This window comes from Pygocentrus nattereri, chromosome 5 (assembly GCF_015220715.1).
Source record: "Pygocentrus nattereri isolate fPygNat1 chromosome 5, fPygNat1.pri, whole genome shotgun sequence".
Classification (NCBI taxonomy): Eukaryota; Metazoa; Chordata; class Actinopteri; order Characiformes; family Serrasalmidae; genus Pygocentrus; species Pygocentrus nattereri.
The window spans coordinates 40854487-40872507 of NC_051215.1; the positions used below are offsets into that span (position 1 = coordinate 40854487).

General features: G+C 41.5%; 1 long non-coding RNA gene across 2 annotated transcripts; it reads right to left on the reverse strand.

Moving 5' to 3' along the window:
* Positions 1-13452: 13452 nt before the first annotated feature.
* LOC108426753 lies at positions 13453-17702 on the reverse strand. Of its 2 annotated transcripts, none has more exons than XR_001857799.1 (5): positions 17650-17702; positions 17391-17526; positions 17034-17315; positions 16303-16449; positions 13453-16214 (listed from the first exon to the last, which is right to left on the reverse strand). It is a non-coding gene; the product is annotated as an uncharacterized LOC108426753 (long non-coding RNA). The 2 variants fall into 2 exon arrangements; XR_001857798.1 differs by having other exon boundaries at positions 16303-16510.
* Between the last annotated feature and the right edge of the window lie 319 nt (positions 17703-18021).

Here is an 18021-nt window from a genome sequence, read left to right on the forward strand (position 1 = left end):
AAGGCAGTGAGTGAGAGTGACGAAGTCAGAGAATAGGTATAATGTGAGAGTGAGTGGATAAATGAAGAAGGGGTGAATGAGTGGGTGAAGACTCTGTGAATGAGTGAGTGAGTGAGTAAGAGAAGGAGTTAATGAGTGAGTAAGTGAGTGAGTGAGTAAGGAAGGCAGTGAGTAAAGAATGGGAGAATGAGTGAGTAGATGTATGAAGAGGGGGTGAATGAGTGGGTGAAGAAGGGGTGAATGAGTGAGTGAGTGAGTGAGTGAGTAAGGGAAACAGAGAGTAAGTGAGTGAGTGAGTGAGTTACTGAGGAAGGCAGTGAGTAAATCAATGAGTGAACGAGTGAGTATATGTATGAAAACGGGGGGAATGGGTGAAGAAGGGGTGAATGAGTGAGTGAGTGAGTGAGTAAGGGAAGCAGAGAGTAGGTGAGTGAATGAGTGAGTGAGTGAGTGAGTGAGTGAGTGAGTGAGTGAGTGAGTGAGTGAGTGAGTGAGTAAAGAATGGGTGAACGAGTGAGTAGATGTATGAAGATGGGGTGAATGAGTGAGAGTCAGTGAGAGTCAGTGAAGATGGGGTGAATGAGTGAGAGTCAGAGTGGGAGATCAGACTTTAGTGTGTTCTGATACATCTTTACCTTTCTCCCTCTTCTTCACCTCCTGTCTTTCTCTTCAGTGACCCCCCTCTTCTCCTCCTCTTGAATCTTATTACATGGTCCACCATACAAAATATTACTTTTCTGCTTGTTTTTCCTCCTTTAGTTTGTTTTCATTTTAAAGCAACCTGGAATCAATGAGTGTGTGTGCTTCCCCAGTGTCTAAATATATGATCAACTTTGAAAAAGAAGAGGAAAAAGAAAAGCGCTTCATTTTTTTCACACTTCTTGCACTGTAAGTGTGATGTTGTTTTTGCTGTATGACACAATGTGTGTTTGTAAGTATAACAAGCTGATGTGTTGAAAATAAACACTCTAGTAAAAAGCCATTAATAACGAGCCCCCGGTTTGTTTCTACTTTAGTTCTGCTGTTGTTGCATTTTGCTTGTTCTGTTGATGTAGCTATACTTTTTTTCAAGCTATGTTGTGATTTTCTAGTTTGCTGTTTCTACAGTGTGCACTGATTATACTCTAGTGGCAATCATCTGAAACACAAGGCTTCTTCTTTCCTCTGCCTGATCTTAATGCTCAGTTTCTGCCTTTTTATGCCTGAACTTAATTGTATTTCTATCACTATCAGTTACTAACTAGTGTATCAGTACAACCATATTTTGGTCACTCTCACTGTCCTGTCCTTTCTCAGTAATTTGACTATTAATGTTTCATTTGTTTTAATGGTTATTGTATTGGCATTAAAGTAACCTGTGACATTAATGCTGATGAGGAAGAGAGAGAGAGAGAGAGAGAGAGAGAGAGGGCTGGTTAGGGTGGCTCAGTGTCGTCTGACAGTTATAATTACAGGAGTGGTTCCCTCTCCCTACACCATTATTTATTTTAGCAGCTCTGACCTGCTGCAGTGGCTTTGCCACCCCCACTCCCGCCAAAAAGTGGCTTTTTAACTGAAAGCTTTCCAAACAAGCCTCACTAGTACACTTGGCAAGACTCCAAGGGACTGTGCATTTTCGTGAGTCTGGGCTATTTTACAGCAAGTCTGTGATGTGTCTGAACTTGAGTGGCTCATTTGGGTGGGTGGGTGGCGAGGGGGGGGGGGGGGGTAGAGGAGTATGTATGTGTGTGTTGCTATACCACCATACTAACATAAAAGAAAAGTAAAAGAAAAGGGGACTGGGAGGGAATGAGGGAAGGGGAGGATTCAAGCTCAACAGAAGGCACCTTCAGAGAGAGAGAGAGAGAGAGAGAGAGGGAGAGAAGGAGGGATTCTTGTTTGGAAAGTCTACATGGTAGTTGGACCACGGCAGAGAAGTTTGTAATGTTTGTGTGCTAGTCTTCACTCCCTTCTGTCGGAGCAGACTGGCCTGATCCTCCAAACACCAACAAAAGGCATTGTAAATAAGCACAATAAATCATTATGTGCATGTGTATGCGGGTGTGTGTATAGAGTTTGAATGGATGTGAATTAAATTATGCTGAAGAGCCAGAATAAATGCTTGTAGGAGTGAAGGATTTGCAGCATCACTCAACACTCAGATTCAGATATGTTAATGATTTAGTAAACTTCACCATCTTTACACTCCCTCCCTTTCTATCTAGACAGACAGGCAGACAGACAAATAGATACAAAACTGTGCAATACTCTTATTTGTAATTGTAATCACTCTTAGTTGTAATTTCCAGTCAATATAGCCATTAATAAAAGTTAAAAGCTGGAAACAGATTTAATGAAAAATTACTCAGACTCTTTTACAATGCCAAATGTTTGCATTTAACATGCCCAACTTTTGCTTTCATTACATTGTCCATTTCTTTGTGAGAACTGCTATCTATTTTTCAAAGAAATCTGCAGAAATATTTTCCCATACCTCCAAAGTTCAGTCTTAGAAGTTGTTTGAATTTTCTTCTTCTTACAATCCAAGTAATCTCAAACACATTCAGTGATGTTGAGGTGGTCAGTGCATTGTTTTGAGAACACCAGCCGTGTCCCTGTTCGATTTGCAATTTCTTCTTCATCTGATAGAAGCTCCATTTTCTCAATAATGTTTAATGATTTCTTAAAATCCACTTTTGGAAACTCATATTTCTTTTTTTTTCCTTAGACTTCCCTCTTCCACATGTCTGCTGAAAATGAAAAAACAAACAAGATCATTTTGACTGGAAGTTACATGATTAGGGGTTTTATATATATGTATATGCACACACACACACACACACACACACACACACACACACACACACACACATATATATATATATATATATATATATATATATATATATATATATATATTCTTTCTTTCTTTCTTTCTTTCTTTTTTCCTCTCTCTCTCTCTCTCTCTCTCTCTCAAAGGTGATAAGGTAGTGATGACCCTTGGCATCTGCAGGGACTTAAACAGTGTGTAGAAAGATGCAAGTCTGCTCACACACACCCTGGTGGACACATTTACACACTGCAGCAGCAGCAGGAGGAGCGAAGACTGTCAGCAAAGCACAAAAGAATGTGTGTGTGTATGTGTGTGCGTGTGTGTGTGTGTGTGTGTGTGTGTGTGTGTGTATGTGTGGGAGTGTGTTTTTATGAGGTAACTGAGAGCAGAAAGTGGGTGAATAGAGCTGTTGAATAGAATAAAAGTTAAAAAAGGAGAACAAGAATGCCTTGATAAAAAGTGTGTGCACACGTGCATGTGTGTACGTTCGTGTGTGTGTGTTTGTGCTTATAATAAATGAGCAAAAACAATATAAGGTGGCCTCCTCCTGAAAGATGTGCGCTGTCAACGGGAATAAATAACTTCACACCCCATTGCCTACTGAGAGAAAAAAAAAACTTTCATCTGCATGAATATGCAAATATATCACCCAGTCTGTGTTTGTTTGGAAAGCCGCTGCTTTTTGTGTTGAGCAATTAAGAGTGCAAACATTTCTTTCTTCTTACTCTCTTCCACATGAATATTGTTATCTATAGAGATGACATGTAAAACCCACCGCATGCATGTCACTTATTAATGCAAATACAATGCAGGCCCTCTATTGTGGAAATTAAAGGAATTTGTCCCTTCTTTCCCGTCTGTTCTGAGGACTGGAGCTCTGGCCCATGCTGCAGTGTGCTTGTTACAACCTTTTTCACCACACCAAAACCTGCAGGGCAGTAGTGTTCCAACTCAGTTTTTCCCACTTCTCACAGTAGGCTACAACTTTATAAGGGTTCAAATGACATTTAACTACCCTAACTAAAAGGGGAAGTTCACCAATTTTCAAACAATGTACATAATTGACTGGTTAAGACTGGTGGACAAAGTCATTCAGAGTGGTTTAGTACAAGAGGCTCCATTCTGAAAGAAACTTAAAGTGTCAGAATTGTTCACAGCGTAGGTGATAGGAACCATATGTCCATCTCTAAAAAGCTTCCTCACAGGAAGTTATTCCATGAAATAGTTATGTACGCACTGCCTAACGACTGAGTCATTATTTTACTATAGATTTCTAATAGGGTTTTGACTTAAAATGTGTTTGAATTAATCTATTTTAATACATTCCTGATGGAGGAGTACATGCAGCTATTATTTACATGTATTACTTTCAAATGTATGCTTATATTATCGTCATTTACATTACATAAAAAAAAATCAGAAAACAGGTGTAGGTTCACTGATGGTTTTGAAAAGTAAATAAAATGGCTATATTTATGCTTCTAAGCCGCTTCTCCCTCTGGGTCACGGGGGCTACTGGAGCCTATCCCAGCTGTCATCAGCTGGAAGGCAGGATACACCCTAGACAGGTCACCAATCCATTGCAGGGCAGACTGTTCTACTCAAACAAATAAAACAAAGTTAAGTTGTGTAAAGTGTAAAGTGGTTAAACAGTAAGCAGTTGAATCTTCAGGTATGCTAACCTTTAATATGCTAACCTCAGCTATGCTAACTGTACATGTGCTAACTTTAAGTATGTAAGGTACACTAACCATAGATATGTTTACCTTAGGTATGCCAGCTTGAAGTATGCTAACCTTAGGTAAGCTAACCTTACTACCTATTTTACAATCATGATGATGTCACACTCTAGCAGCAGTCACTGGTGTGCTCTATAGAGGCAGTAGAAGAAATATTTTTCCAAAGATTACAAAAAATAATAGCCAAATTAGATGAATCATACAGTTAAGGGGGGAAAAAATTAAACAAGCTCCAGCAGGGCCTCCTGCACATCTCTCTCCGCTTCATCTGAAGTTTCATGCGAATGCTCAGAGAGGATGGGACTGGACATGGGGCCACAGACAAGGGGACGGCCATTGTCACAACGCATGAAGAGATTTGGCCGCATCAAACCGCCTCTCTGCCTCCATCTGAAATATTAATAATTCTAATGAGGATGATGATGACCGGGGCAGCGCGGCCTTCGCATGCATCTCCCGTCCGCAGGCTTATTAGAATAACCTCCTGCACCCTGGGCTGCAGTGCGTACGCATATACACACTCACATACTCGGACATGACCATGCAAATCAGTGCTGGCTGCGGCTCTCCGGGGAGTTAGCAGGAGCAGCCCTGCAGCCAGAGCCCTCTGCTCCTGACCTGGGTCATCCAGAATTTCGCAGCGCTCACGCCTGCTCCTGCTGACCCTTCCATCATTAGCATCAGGGCGCCACTGCGCATTGTTTGCTTACTTTAGGATGCAACATTTTGCATGCAGAATATGCAGAGTGAGGCCTCCTCCGCTGGGAGAAGCGCTGGCTTTGCTCAGGGTGCATCATATCGTAAAGGAAGCGGTAATTATTTTAATCATCTAGCATTTCTGTTTGGCCTGTTTTGTTTCTTTCTCTTTTTTTCTTTTTTGGGGAAGAGAGGAGCTTTCATGCTAAATATGCATTACAGAGACAAAAGAAAAAGAGAAAATCAAAGTTGAAAATGTGCATTAAATGTCTGCTATCCAGTCCTGGCAGGGCCCAACAAAGTATTAGGTTTGGGTCAGCTTTTAGTGTGCAACGTTGGTCTCGGTTCAGGCTTGGGTCAGATTTGGGTTCTAATGAGTGATTTTTAATGTAGTAGATTTGTTTTTACTTAAAGGTATACATCGGTGCACTCACATATTTTTTTTTCCTGCTTTCCTTGTATTTTCAATAGTCATTCCCTGTTCAAGACATTGCATTTTGAATTCTCAGTTTCTCAAGGTAACAATTTTGTAAATACTATGTAGCAAACTGTAAATGAGTTAACAAGTGAGCCATTCTAAGCATAGCGCAAAGGCTAGCTAATGACCTTGCTAACTATTATGTTTAAAAGTTACTGTTTTAAAAACTCCTTAACAAGCCATGGTCCCACAGGCTGGCCCAAAATTTTATTACACACTTCTATAACCTAAGACTAGTTACATTAAATTGCCCTGAAGTTCCTGTAGCTACTGATTTTGTATTATTGACATGAAGTAAATCTCCTGTGTCTGATTAAAACAAATGTATTTCCAAACAAGTAGCTTTAAAGAAGAGGGCAAAACATTCTTTATTTTCAAGATAAGTTAATATGAAGAGGACTTGTTCAAAGCAATTTTGGAGCATGTGGTGAAAAAAAAAATGGAAAAAAATGGAGATATGTTTTTCTTTGGACAGCAATGACGTGAAGTTGTGTTTGACATCAGCCTGCATTGTTTAATGTTCAGTAAACAAACTGTGTCTTTGCACCACACTAAAAAAGAATTGCACTGATTTTTCTAAAGTTCTTCATGATTAAATGATTAATGCCTTAATAGCCATTACACACTTCTATAATCTAAGGATAGCTCAGCCAGTTTGCACTGGAGTCTTTGTAGTTACTAAATAATAATCATATAATCAATAATCAACAAAAGAATCATTATGACCTGGTCATTGCATTTAGCAGATGGTACACAGATAAAGTGCTAGCAATTGAGCTCTGATTGCAGGAGGATTGGCATGTCATTCTACAGTGATATATTGACCATTCTGTAGCAACTACTAGCCAGAATGTAATCAGTGTCAGAGTACTTCCTCAGACTAGTTAGATCAGTGTCAGTTACTGCAGAAGTTCAGCTTTTAGATAAGTGTGCAGAGTTTTGTGGCACAACACAGAGCAAAAATCTCTTTTTGTATGGGTGGGCAGGTTTGGGTTGGGTCCTATCTGAAAGTTGCGAATAGAGGTCAAGTTCAGGTTTCAATTTCATGCCCATGCGGACCTCTCAATTGCATGTATGTGGGTATTTGTGTGTGCCTGTATGTGTGTTCACTTGTGGTGTGTGTATATGCCTCTGCCAGTCTGTGCATGCATGCATCAGACAGTGCGGTGCACAGTTAAGTGCTATACCTCATGCTATGAGGTAGTTCTGAGCTTCTCTCAAGATGTTTTACTATGACTTTAGATCAATCCCTTTTTATTCCTCCTAACAGTGAGGGATCAATAGGCAGCAATGGTGCAGAGTATGGCCACTGAAAGATGAGCCATCAGCAGTCCAGTATCAGCAAAGCTCTCTCTCTCTCTCTCTCTCTCTCTTTCCCTCTCTCAGTGTTTGGCCGCAGAATAGATTAGTGCTCTGAAACATCACTTCAACTCCCAGCCCAGTCAGTGTGTGTGCCCCCACTCCACATTTGTGTTTAATCTCATTTAAATGAAAGGGACTTTGGCAAGAAGGAGGTGGGGAGTGCCAGGTTCCACTTCTGAGCTGGCTGGGGAAGATGATAATACCCGGCTCCGTGGTTCAGCGGCTGGGGGAGGGCGACGTGGGGACGGAGGGATGGAAGGTCCGAGTAAACCCAGCAGGAGGCCCCAGATGTGGGGCCACGGAGCTGACAGCACTGCTTCCCTCTGGGCATGAGTGTGGCTAACAGAGGGAGGGGGAGGTGGTGGGGGTTGGGGGAAAGGGTGGCTTGTGTAATTTATTCTTGCGTGATGAATACGGTATGCAAGTGAATGCATTATATGTACAGATGAAGAGAGAGAGCAAGAGAAAGAGAGAGAATGGTCATCAAGAGCTCTCAAAAGCTGCACAAGCTTCTGTCTCTGAAGGTGATCTCTGAACCACAGAGTGTGAAGGACAGGACGAGGGTGAAGTCTGTTTGTTTTCTTGTAAGCTGACCTTCACTCTCTCTCGATTTCTCTCTCTCTATCCCTCTCTCTCTCACCCTCTCTTTCTGCCACAACCTCTCCTTCTATCTATCTATCTATCTATCTATCTATCTATCTATCTATCTATCTATCTATCTATCTATCTCCCTCTGTTGTTTCCCTTTATCCTACTCTTAATCTTCTGTCTCTCTTAATCTCTCTCCCTCTCACACTGTCTCTCCTCTTTTTCGTTTTCTTTCTTTTTCTCTCGCTCTTTATTGTTCTCTGAATCTACATCTCCCCTATCTCCTTGTTCCCTTCTTTCTCTATATCCCTCTCTCTTTCTCTCTCTCTCTCTCTCTCTCTCTCTCTCTCTCTCTCTCTCTCTCTTTGGGGAAAGGACAGAAGCGGTTCGGATGGGACAGATATGCAGCTATGTTCTCCATATCTTATCACCCTCAGCTTCCTTGGGAGTTAACAGTACACACACACCACATGCACACACGCACACACGCACACGCACACACACACACACACACACACACACACACACACACACACACACACACACACACGCTGTGGTGCTGTGTCAGGGGCTGGGAGAGTGGTGGTGGGCCAGATAAGGGCTCAGTGGAGCAGGCGTAGTGTTCAGAGGCCAGTCTGAGGAGCAGATAACAGCAGATAAGATTCAGCCTCAAAGTGCCTATGGCCAACATATGAACACAATGTGTATGTGACACTCCTTAGGCCCGAGGAGGGAGACCACTGCCTGATGTGCTTGTGTGGGGGCAGTGTAGTGTGTGTACATTATATATATATATATATATATATATATATATATATATATATATATACATTTTTTCCCCATAATGCTCAAGAAATATAAAAGTAACGTAAACAATTTATTATTACTTTCCATCTGTTTTTACTTACAACTTTACCTTTTTACAAGCACAGTCATCAGTTGCCCATATTACTGGCATGCTGACACACATGTGAAATATGTCAATACTTTTACTTTTACAATTTACTGTATTAATTTTAAATGATGATCCATCAAATAGTAACAGTCACAAAATATGCAAACACTGGGTAACAGCCCACTCTGTTAAAAAAGTTCAGTAGCACAGGAAGTTCCACTTATTCACTCATAAACTCTGCAGCAGGTGCTATGTGTGTGGAGTTGAGTGTTAATTATATACACACACACACACACACACACACACACACACACACACACACACACACACACACACACACACACACACAGTGTCAGCAAATAAACAGTAATTGTCCATTAAAATGTGCAGAAGTGTGTTTTCTGTAAAGGATGTGTTACATTTTTTCACAAAGAAATTCACCAAACATAGAATTTAACCAGGGGGCAAACCTTTCCAGACTTGTATGTGTGTATAGATCAGTCACCTCTATTCTAAGTGAAACTCATTTCCACACATTCATACACACTCATACTCTACTCTCTACACAGCTAATGCCTGGCTGCTTGTGCCTGAGGACATATGGCAAAGAAACAACTATTTACATAATGTCATATTTTATTTAATTAGCCATTTTAATTGCAATCAAAAATCTGATGAAGACCCTCGCATGGAAAGGCGATTGGCAACATGATATTTCTCTGACCTGAAATGTGCCTGCTGCACCCAAAGCCATAGAGAATTTCATGCTGCATATACTCCGATCTTATCTGAGGGGTTACTTACAGAAAAGACTCCAAAATGTGTCAAAGTCAGAATGGACGTTTTGAAGCTTTTTGCACAGATATTATTAAGGTCATCGGCTTCTTGTATGAAAAATTACCTTTTTTCATTTTGCTGAGAGGAAGCTGTGAAACTAATTTGAGGCCCTCTTTTGCATGTGATACCATGCGGGCGTTGAACTGGTGAACGACTGAGGGGTCTGAGGTTTATTTTAGGATGTTCATTGCGTGACGCAGGTGCTTTAATTTTTTCAGAGAATCAGGAACTAGAGCACCTTGCATGGACCACCATGCTCAGCCAAGTGTCGAGACGACAGCTCGAGCGAAACCAGCCCCAGAGCTGGTGCTGGTGGTGGCAGTGGGATGTAAGAGGTTGGGGGGGTTTGGGCCGGTGCAACCATACAGGCTCCATAGAAAAGGGAAGGAAGGAAATAAGGACCAGTGGCTCCATCACACAGCCTCTCAGCCTTTCAACATCCCCCTGCCAACACAGTTCTCAGAGCAGACCTCTTCACTCTTGCACTCTCACAAGCCTACAAAAACGAAAATAAATAGCGCACACTGAGGCCAGCTTCCATACTATTTAATGAAGGCAAAGTGTTTTAAGAGGCTGCTGAAAAGTGCAGGGGGTGAAATAAGGCCTTTTCAATAATATAAGTCATTCTTTGTACTCCGCCAGTCAGGCTGCTGTTTATACATGGATGTCCCATGGATAGAGGGTTTATTTTCCAAACATTACTCTCTGAGTGAAATTATACGAGGAGAAAATAACACAGCAGACATATTTTGACATTTCAATGGACGAGAACTCTTGACAAATAGGAAACAGAAAATCTTGCTCAAATGTTTTCTTTTTTATGTCTTCAGATCTTTCTTTCAACTTAGCGTTAGGCAGTTCCCATCATAGGACCATGGAGCAAATGGTCTTTTTTATATAATGCCACCATGCCTCCTTTCTGGAAGATACAACTGACTATAACAACAGTCCATACAGGCCCCTCAACATAATAAAAGGCAAAAAGTACAGTAAGAGGCTACTTTTGTCATGTGATAAAACATGGCAAATTTTTAGGTACATCACTCAGCAATGGGGGACAGAGGAACCCTGTTAATCTTTTCCTCAACATTAATGCAGCCAGTTGCATTCTGGATAGTTTCCACCTACAGACGATAAATAACTGAAGTGAAATTTGAAGTTGAATCTGGGTGCACGGATTACCTTTGGACTTGGAGAATGATGAAAATCTAAAGTAGCGAGAAATAACGTTATAATGTTTCAGACACTCAGTAGCTGTAAAGCTCTTATGCTTCTACCTGAAAGACCTTAACAACAAGAAACTATATTGTGGAGACCATCAACACATTCAGCAATGACTTTTAAGTTGTGAATAAATGTCCGTCTTTAATTCCTTGGACCATTGTAAGTCTTGTCAAGCTGTCTTCAGGCCCTTTTGATAGGTGAGTTTCAACATTCATAATAGAGCTTGAAAGCCTGCCAGAGAACCACATCTATACCCAGGATGGTGGGACGGAGCTGCTGGATGAGCTAACATGGCTTCCTCCTCCCTGCAATGAGAGCAGAAACTCAAAGAGCCCCTCCTGCCTCGTTCCTGTCAGCGCCAAAGGTGTCACTGCCACAATTAATCTCTTTAACAGAGAGCAGGGCACCTCTTTGTTTATTCTGCCCGCACCCCTCTTCCCTTTTCTCCTCTATGCGGCCCCTCATGCACTCTTATCAGGCCTTCTGAACTAGGCCCTTATTTCCTTATCAGCATGTCATGGCTGACCATGGCCTCTTGAGTAAGTGCTCTGAAGGAAATGATGAAAAAAAGGGGAAAGAAGTTACAAACGGCTAAAACCCCCCAGACTTCCACGAAACTTCTTATCTGAAGGGACCGGCTGACCTTCCGCCCTTCACCACACAGCTCAGGAATGACCAACCCTTTGCCTTTACCCCTCCTCCTTCATGCTCTCTCTTTCCCTTGTCCATTTTCTCCTCTTCTCTCTGCTTCGGTGCTCTTTGACCCCAAGACTCCTAGATAACTTCCACTATGTAACTATAGGTGACTGTAGAACTCTTTCTCCCACACAAACTTTTTTTTTGTTTAATGTCAGGTCATAAGGCCAAACATATGGTGTACAACCCCAATTCCAATGAAGTTGGGATGTTGTGTAAAACATAAATAAAAACAGAATACGATGATTTGCAAATCCTTTTTAACCTATATTCAACTGAATACACTACAAAGACAAGATATTTAATGTTCAAACGGATAAACTTTATTATTTTTTGCAAATATTAACTCATTTTGAATTTGATGCCTGCAACACATTCCAAAGAAGTTGGGACAGGGGCAACAAAAGACTGGGAAAGTTGAGGAATGCTCAAAAACACCTGTTTGGAACATTCCACATGTGAACAGGTTAATTGGAATCCCTGAAAGGCTCAGTCATTCACAAGCAAGGATGGGATGAGGTTCACAACTTTGTGAAAAACTGTGTGAGCAAATAGTCCAACAGTTTAAGAACAGCGTTTTTCAACGTGCAATTGCAAGGAATTTAGGCATTTCAACATCTACAGTCCATAATATCATCAAAAGATTTAGAGGGGCCAACATTGAATGCCCGTGACCTTCGATCCCTCAGGCGGCACTGCATTAAAAATCATCATTCTGTAACGGATATTACCACATGGGCTCAGGAACACTTCAGAAACCATGTCAGTTCGTTGCTCCATCTACAAGTGCAAGTTAAAACTCTGCCAAGCAAAACGAAAGCCATAAATCAACAACACCCAGAAACGCCACTGGCTTCTCTGGGCCCAAGCTCATCTGAGATGGACTGACGCAAAGTGGAAAAGTGTCCTGAGGTCTGACGAGTCCACATTTCAAATTGTTTTTGGAAATCATGGACAAAGTGTCCTTCGGGCCAAAGAGGAAAAGGACTGTCCGGATTGTTTTCAGCGCAGAGTGCAAAAGCCAGCATCTCTGATGGTATGGGGGTGTGTTAGTGCCCATGGCATGGGTAACTTGCACATCTGTGAAGGCACCATTAATGCTGAAAGGTACATACAGGTTTTGGAGCAACATATGCTGCCATCCAAGCAACGTCTTTTTCAGAGACATCCTGCTTATTTCAGCAAGACAATGCCAAGCCACATTCTACATGTGTTACAACAGCGTGGCTTCGTAGTAAAAGAGTGCGGGTACTACACTGGCCTGCCTGCAGTCCAGACCTGTCTCCCATTGAAAATGTGTGGTGCATTATGAAGCACAAAATATACACAACGGAGACCCCGGACTGTTGAGCAACTGAAGTTGTACGTCAAGCGAGAATGGGAAAGAATTCCGCCTACAAAGCTTCAACAATTAGTATCTTCAGTTCCCAAATGCTTAATGAGTGTTGTTAAAAGGAAAGGTGATGTAACACAGTGGTAAACATGCCCCTGTCCCAACTTCTTTGGAACATGTTGCAGGCATCAAATTCAAAATGAGTGAATATTTGCAAAAAACAATAAGGTTTATCCATTTGAACATGAACTATCTTCATTGGAATTGGGGTTGTATTTTTATTGTAATGTTCACTGTCAGGACAAAACCACTTCTCCCCAAAACAATACCTTTATAGCAGAAGAAAAATGGTTCTTTGCTTTAATTTACATTATTGTAATGAGATTTTAATCCAGAGTAGTTTGGACCATTTCTATTGGTCCATTCATTAAGATTAATGAATTAGCACAATGTGAAGAAGAGCTTGTATTTTAAACAGTGTAAAATAAAGTTGTTAGAAGGCTTTCTTATTGACAGCAACAGTATGTATTGTTAATATGTGTACACTACATTCATGCAAAGAGTATGCAAAATTTTTTTTGAGGTGAAAATACGTTAACACTAGCTATACAAGGAACAGTTAAATTAAAAAAAAAAATTATATATATATATATATATATATATATATATATATATATATATATATATATATATATATATATATATATATATATATATATATATATATACAGAAAATGTATATAAATGTGAGGAATCAGTGGAGTTCAGACGAACGCAGAGTTCCATAAAAAGAAGATTAATTTACAAAAGACAGATCAGACATCAGAAGGCAAGTGTGGGTCAAAACCAGCAAGGCAGAAATGATCACGGTTGTGATCATTCCAACAGGCAAATGCAAGCAAAAGGGTAATCCAAAAAACAAGGTAGAGTTCACAAACAGAGTAGTTCAAAGCACAGTCAAAAACAGGCAACCAGAATCCGATGAACAAAGAAAAAAAAAATATATATGTCACAGTCCAGGTACACAAAGAAGGGATATAGCAAACAGAAGAAAAGCTCAGAATGTTCATGAATGAAGCAATACTTCGCAACTAAACTAAGTGAAGCCCGGGCTTATAAACTATTCTAAGTAGCACACGTGACAAACCAGTACAGGTGACATGAATCAGTAATTGGGTGACCGCTGATAGGTGCATGAATGATCGTCACCAGTCACGTGATCTCCCTCATGCTCCTGGGAAATGGAGTTCAGGCAGAGGTCATCTCACCTCCATGAGTCCAGCAACCGTCGAACAGCATAGACTGGATTCCCATCTATCACCTCCAGTGGGAAAATACAGGTGTAAGCAGAGATCCATGAAGAAAAAAAAACAAAAAAACAAGATACTCAGAAACGGGGAGGTAGGTCGAGTCTATAAGTTACGTCGTTATTTTTTTTTGAACAATCTTAAAAGGTCCTAAGTATTTGGGCTGTAGTTTATGGCAATTCCCCTGAGTTGCGGAAATCCCCGGTGGCTAGCCAAACACAATCTCCCAGCGGGTAGACGGTTGCGGCACCCCGGTGACAACCGGCCTGTTCCTTATGGCGTCGGATGGCTTCCTCGATTTGATGATGGGTTTCTTCCCCAAACCTTTCGCTCCTTGCCATCCAATCATCAACTGCAGGAACGTTTGTCTGGACTCCAGTCCATGGTGCAATGGGTGGTTGAAAGCCAAGAATACACAGAATCAGACTTACCCCTGCAACAGAGCTGGTTAGAGAGTTTTGTGTGATCTCAGCCCATACTAAAAAACTCAGACCTATCTGAAGGGTTCTCATAACAAAAACAACCTCAAGAATTTTCCCAGTTCTTGGTTAACCCTCTCACACTGTCCATTAGACTGCAGGTGATAACCTGATGTTAAACTCACTGACATTCCCAAGTGTTCAAAAAAGGCAGACCAAACTTAGGATGTGAACTGGGGTCCTCTATCAGAGATGATATCCTCCGGGATGCCGAATGTCCTGAAAACCTGTAAGAACAAGGCATTGGAAGTCTGGAAAGCACTGGGAATAGATGCAAATGGCATGAATCTTACACCCTTGGAGAATCGGTCTACTATGGTGAGTATGTTGGTGAATCCTTCAGGGACGTGTAAATCTGTAACAAAGTGGATAGAAATATGTGACCAGGGTCTTTGAGGAACGGGTAGAGGCATCAATTTCCCTGCTGGTAAAGTCTTAGGAGTCTTGCACTGTGAACAAACAGAATGTGATGCCACAAACATATGAATGTCTTTTGTCAAGGATTCCCACCAATACATTTGCACCAGTAGTTTCTGGGTTCTTGTCTCTCTGGGATGTCCAGAAGTCATAGAAGAATGTGCCCATCTGATGAGCTGGTTGTGAAAGGCTTCGGGCACAATTTTTGTGAAGGACACTGGTCTGGTTTTTGGAGGTGTTATAGAGCCCATTCAATTTTTTCATCTATGTCCCATCTTATGGAGGAAATGCTGACTTTCTGTGCCAGAATATGTTCTGGGGTCTCTGTTTTAGAGTCTAGATGACGCATCAGCTTCAGTATTCCTGGATCCTGGTCTATAAGTAATGTTAAAACGAAAGCGTGAGAAAAACAAAAACCAGTGGGCTTGACACGAATTTATTCTCTTAGTCGTGCGTAGATATTCTAGATTTTTGTGGTCTGTGACAACTATGAATGGGAATTTAGCTCCCTCCAACCAATGCCTCCACTCTTCTAAGGCATGTTTGACAGCTAAGAGTTCTCTGTCACCTACACCGTAATTCTTCTCCATTGGGGAAAGTTTATGGGACTAAAAGGCGATGGGAAACAGTTTCTCCAGGTCGCCCATTCTCTGGGATAGTACTGCCCCTACTCCAGTTTCAGAGGCATCTACCTCTACTACAAACTGTCGAGAGGGGTCTGGATGGTGAAGAATCGGGGCCATAACGAACGCTGTCTTTATGTGGTTAAAAGTTACATCTGTCTGTTCTGACCATGACATTTTTCTGGGGGCCCCTTTTAATAGTGAAGTCAGGGGAGTTGCGATTACACTGAAGTTTCTAATGAATTGGCAATAAAAATGGGCAAAACCTAGAAATCTTTGTAACTCCTTGAGACTTTTGGGTTGAGGCCAGTTAACCACTGCATCTACCTTGTGATTGTCCATAGTAACTCCTTGTGCACTAATTATGTAATGCGACCGACTGCAAATAAAATTTGCATTTTTTTTTGTTTGATTGTCGATTGTTGTCCTAACGTGTTGTATATGACTCTCATAATCTGGCGAATAAACTAAGATGTCGTCTGGATTGGCGATTACATATTGTCCTAGCATGTCTCGAAGTATTAGTATCAGCGTTATGGTTTCTCAGTATAGGGCACTGGTTTGAATTTCTACAGGGGTAGTGATCTTGGAAATGGACCCCACACCTACAGGACCTCCATCCATAGCTGCAACCTTGAGGGCTGTTGATAGTTCTTCCGCAGGGATTTGTAGTCGGTCCACGAGGCTGGCTTGAATGAAGTTCCCCTTGGCTCCAGAGTCAATCAGGGCTGAAACAACAAAAGACAGAGACTGCCAGTATAAGGTCACAGGTACAACTAAAGATTTTGAGACCAACGCCTTTGTGGGAATACTCACCATATTAGCATGTGACGTGAACTCCAATCCCCTTTCTTGGGGTTGGCACCTTGCGAGATTGAGGTCGTTCGAGACAATTTCTTACTTGGTGTCCGGCTTGGCCACAATACATACAAAGCTGGTTCTGGAACTGGCACCTTCTCTCTTCTTTAGACAAATGAGACGAATCACACTGCATAGGTTCCGGTAAATCAGGTGTTTCTGATACCTTCAAATATCACATCATTCTTCATGTGGAAGTCTGACTTTTCTTCTGGTGATTAAAGAGGTGGTCTAACTTGCTAGCAAGTGTTATTAACTGATCAAGAGACAAATTGTTATCTCTGCTAGCCAGTTCAGATGTCCTCCTTCAAACCTTGTCTGAAGATGACTAATAGGGCAGCCTCATTTCAACTGTTGCTGCAGCTAACATACGAAAGTCCAAAGCATAATCAACCACAGAGCGATTACCTTGTTTTAGCTTAGACAGAATCTCCCCACTAATTTGTCCTTCATAGGGGTGGTCAAACACGGTTTTAAACTCTTTAAAAAAATTGTCTATAAGTCAGACAGTGAATGTTTGCCCAGCTGGCTGTAGCCCATTCTAAGGCTCGATCTGCTATTCTAGATTCTACAAAGGATATTTTATTGAGATCATTACTAGCAGGCGAGTTATCGTAATAAACAGAGCACTGTAACTAGAACCCCCTACACTTACCTGGGTCCCTAGAGAACTTATCAGGCTTACTTACCGGATAAGTGGTAGTGGCTTGGTTCTCTACAGCAGTCTGAATTCCTGTTGTAGCCAAATGTTCAGTGAGATTCATCACTTGGAGCTGCCTGGTCAGTCCCTGTACACTGGCGATGAGTTGGGCTAACTGAGCCTGCTGGTGCACTTGCTGTTGAGCCAGAGAATTCAATGATTGAGTTACTCCGGTTAGCACCTGCTGATGTCGACCCAATAGTTGTCCTTGCTCTGATAAAGCCTTCTGGATAGCTTCGGAATCCACCGTCTGCATGTTTGGCGAAGTATTCTGTGAGGAATCAGTGGAGTTCAGACAAATGCAGAGTTCCGTAAAAAAGAACAGTTTTATTTACAAAAGACTGACCCTGACGGAGAAGCGGCGTAGAAATTGGATGGATGGATGATCCTGCATCAGAAGGCAAGTGTGGGTCAAAACCAGGAAGGCAGAAATTATCATGGATGTGATCATTTCAACAGGCAAACGCAAGCAAAAGAGTAATCTGAAAAACAAGGTCAAGTTCACAAACAGAGAAGTCCAAAGCACAGAGTCAAAAACAGGCAACCACAATTCAAAGAACAAAGCAAAAATCACAGTCCAGGTACACAGGCAAAAGGTCACACACAGAGAAGGGATATAGCAAACAGAAGAAAAGCTCAGTATGTTCATGAATGAAGCAATACTTCACAACTAAACTAAGTGAAGCCCGGGCTTATAAACTATTCTAAGCAGCACACGTGACAAACCAGTAGAGGTGACATGAATCAGTAATTGGGTGACTGAGACCGCTGATAGGTGCATGACTGAACATCACCGGTCATGTGATCTCCCTCATGCTCCTGGGAAATGAAGTTCACAACACTGGTGGAGTCCGTCTGAGGCATGACAATAAAATATGTCACCTGTATAGAACAGATCACATTTTTTTCAAAATATGTTCAATTCTGCAATAAACAGTAGTTGTACATTATTGTGTGGAGAAATGTGTTCTCTGTAG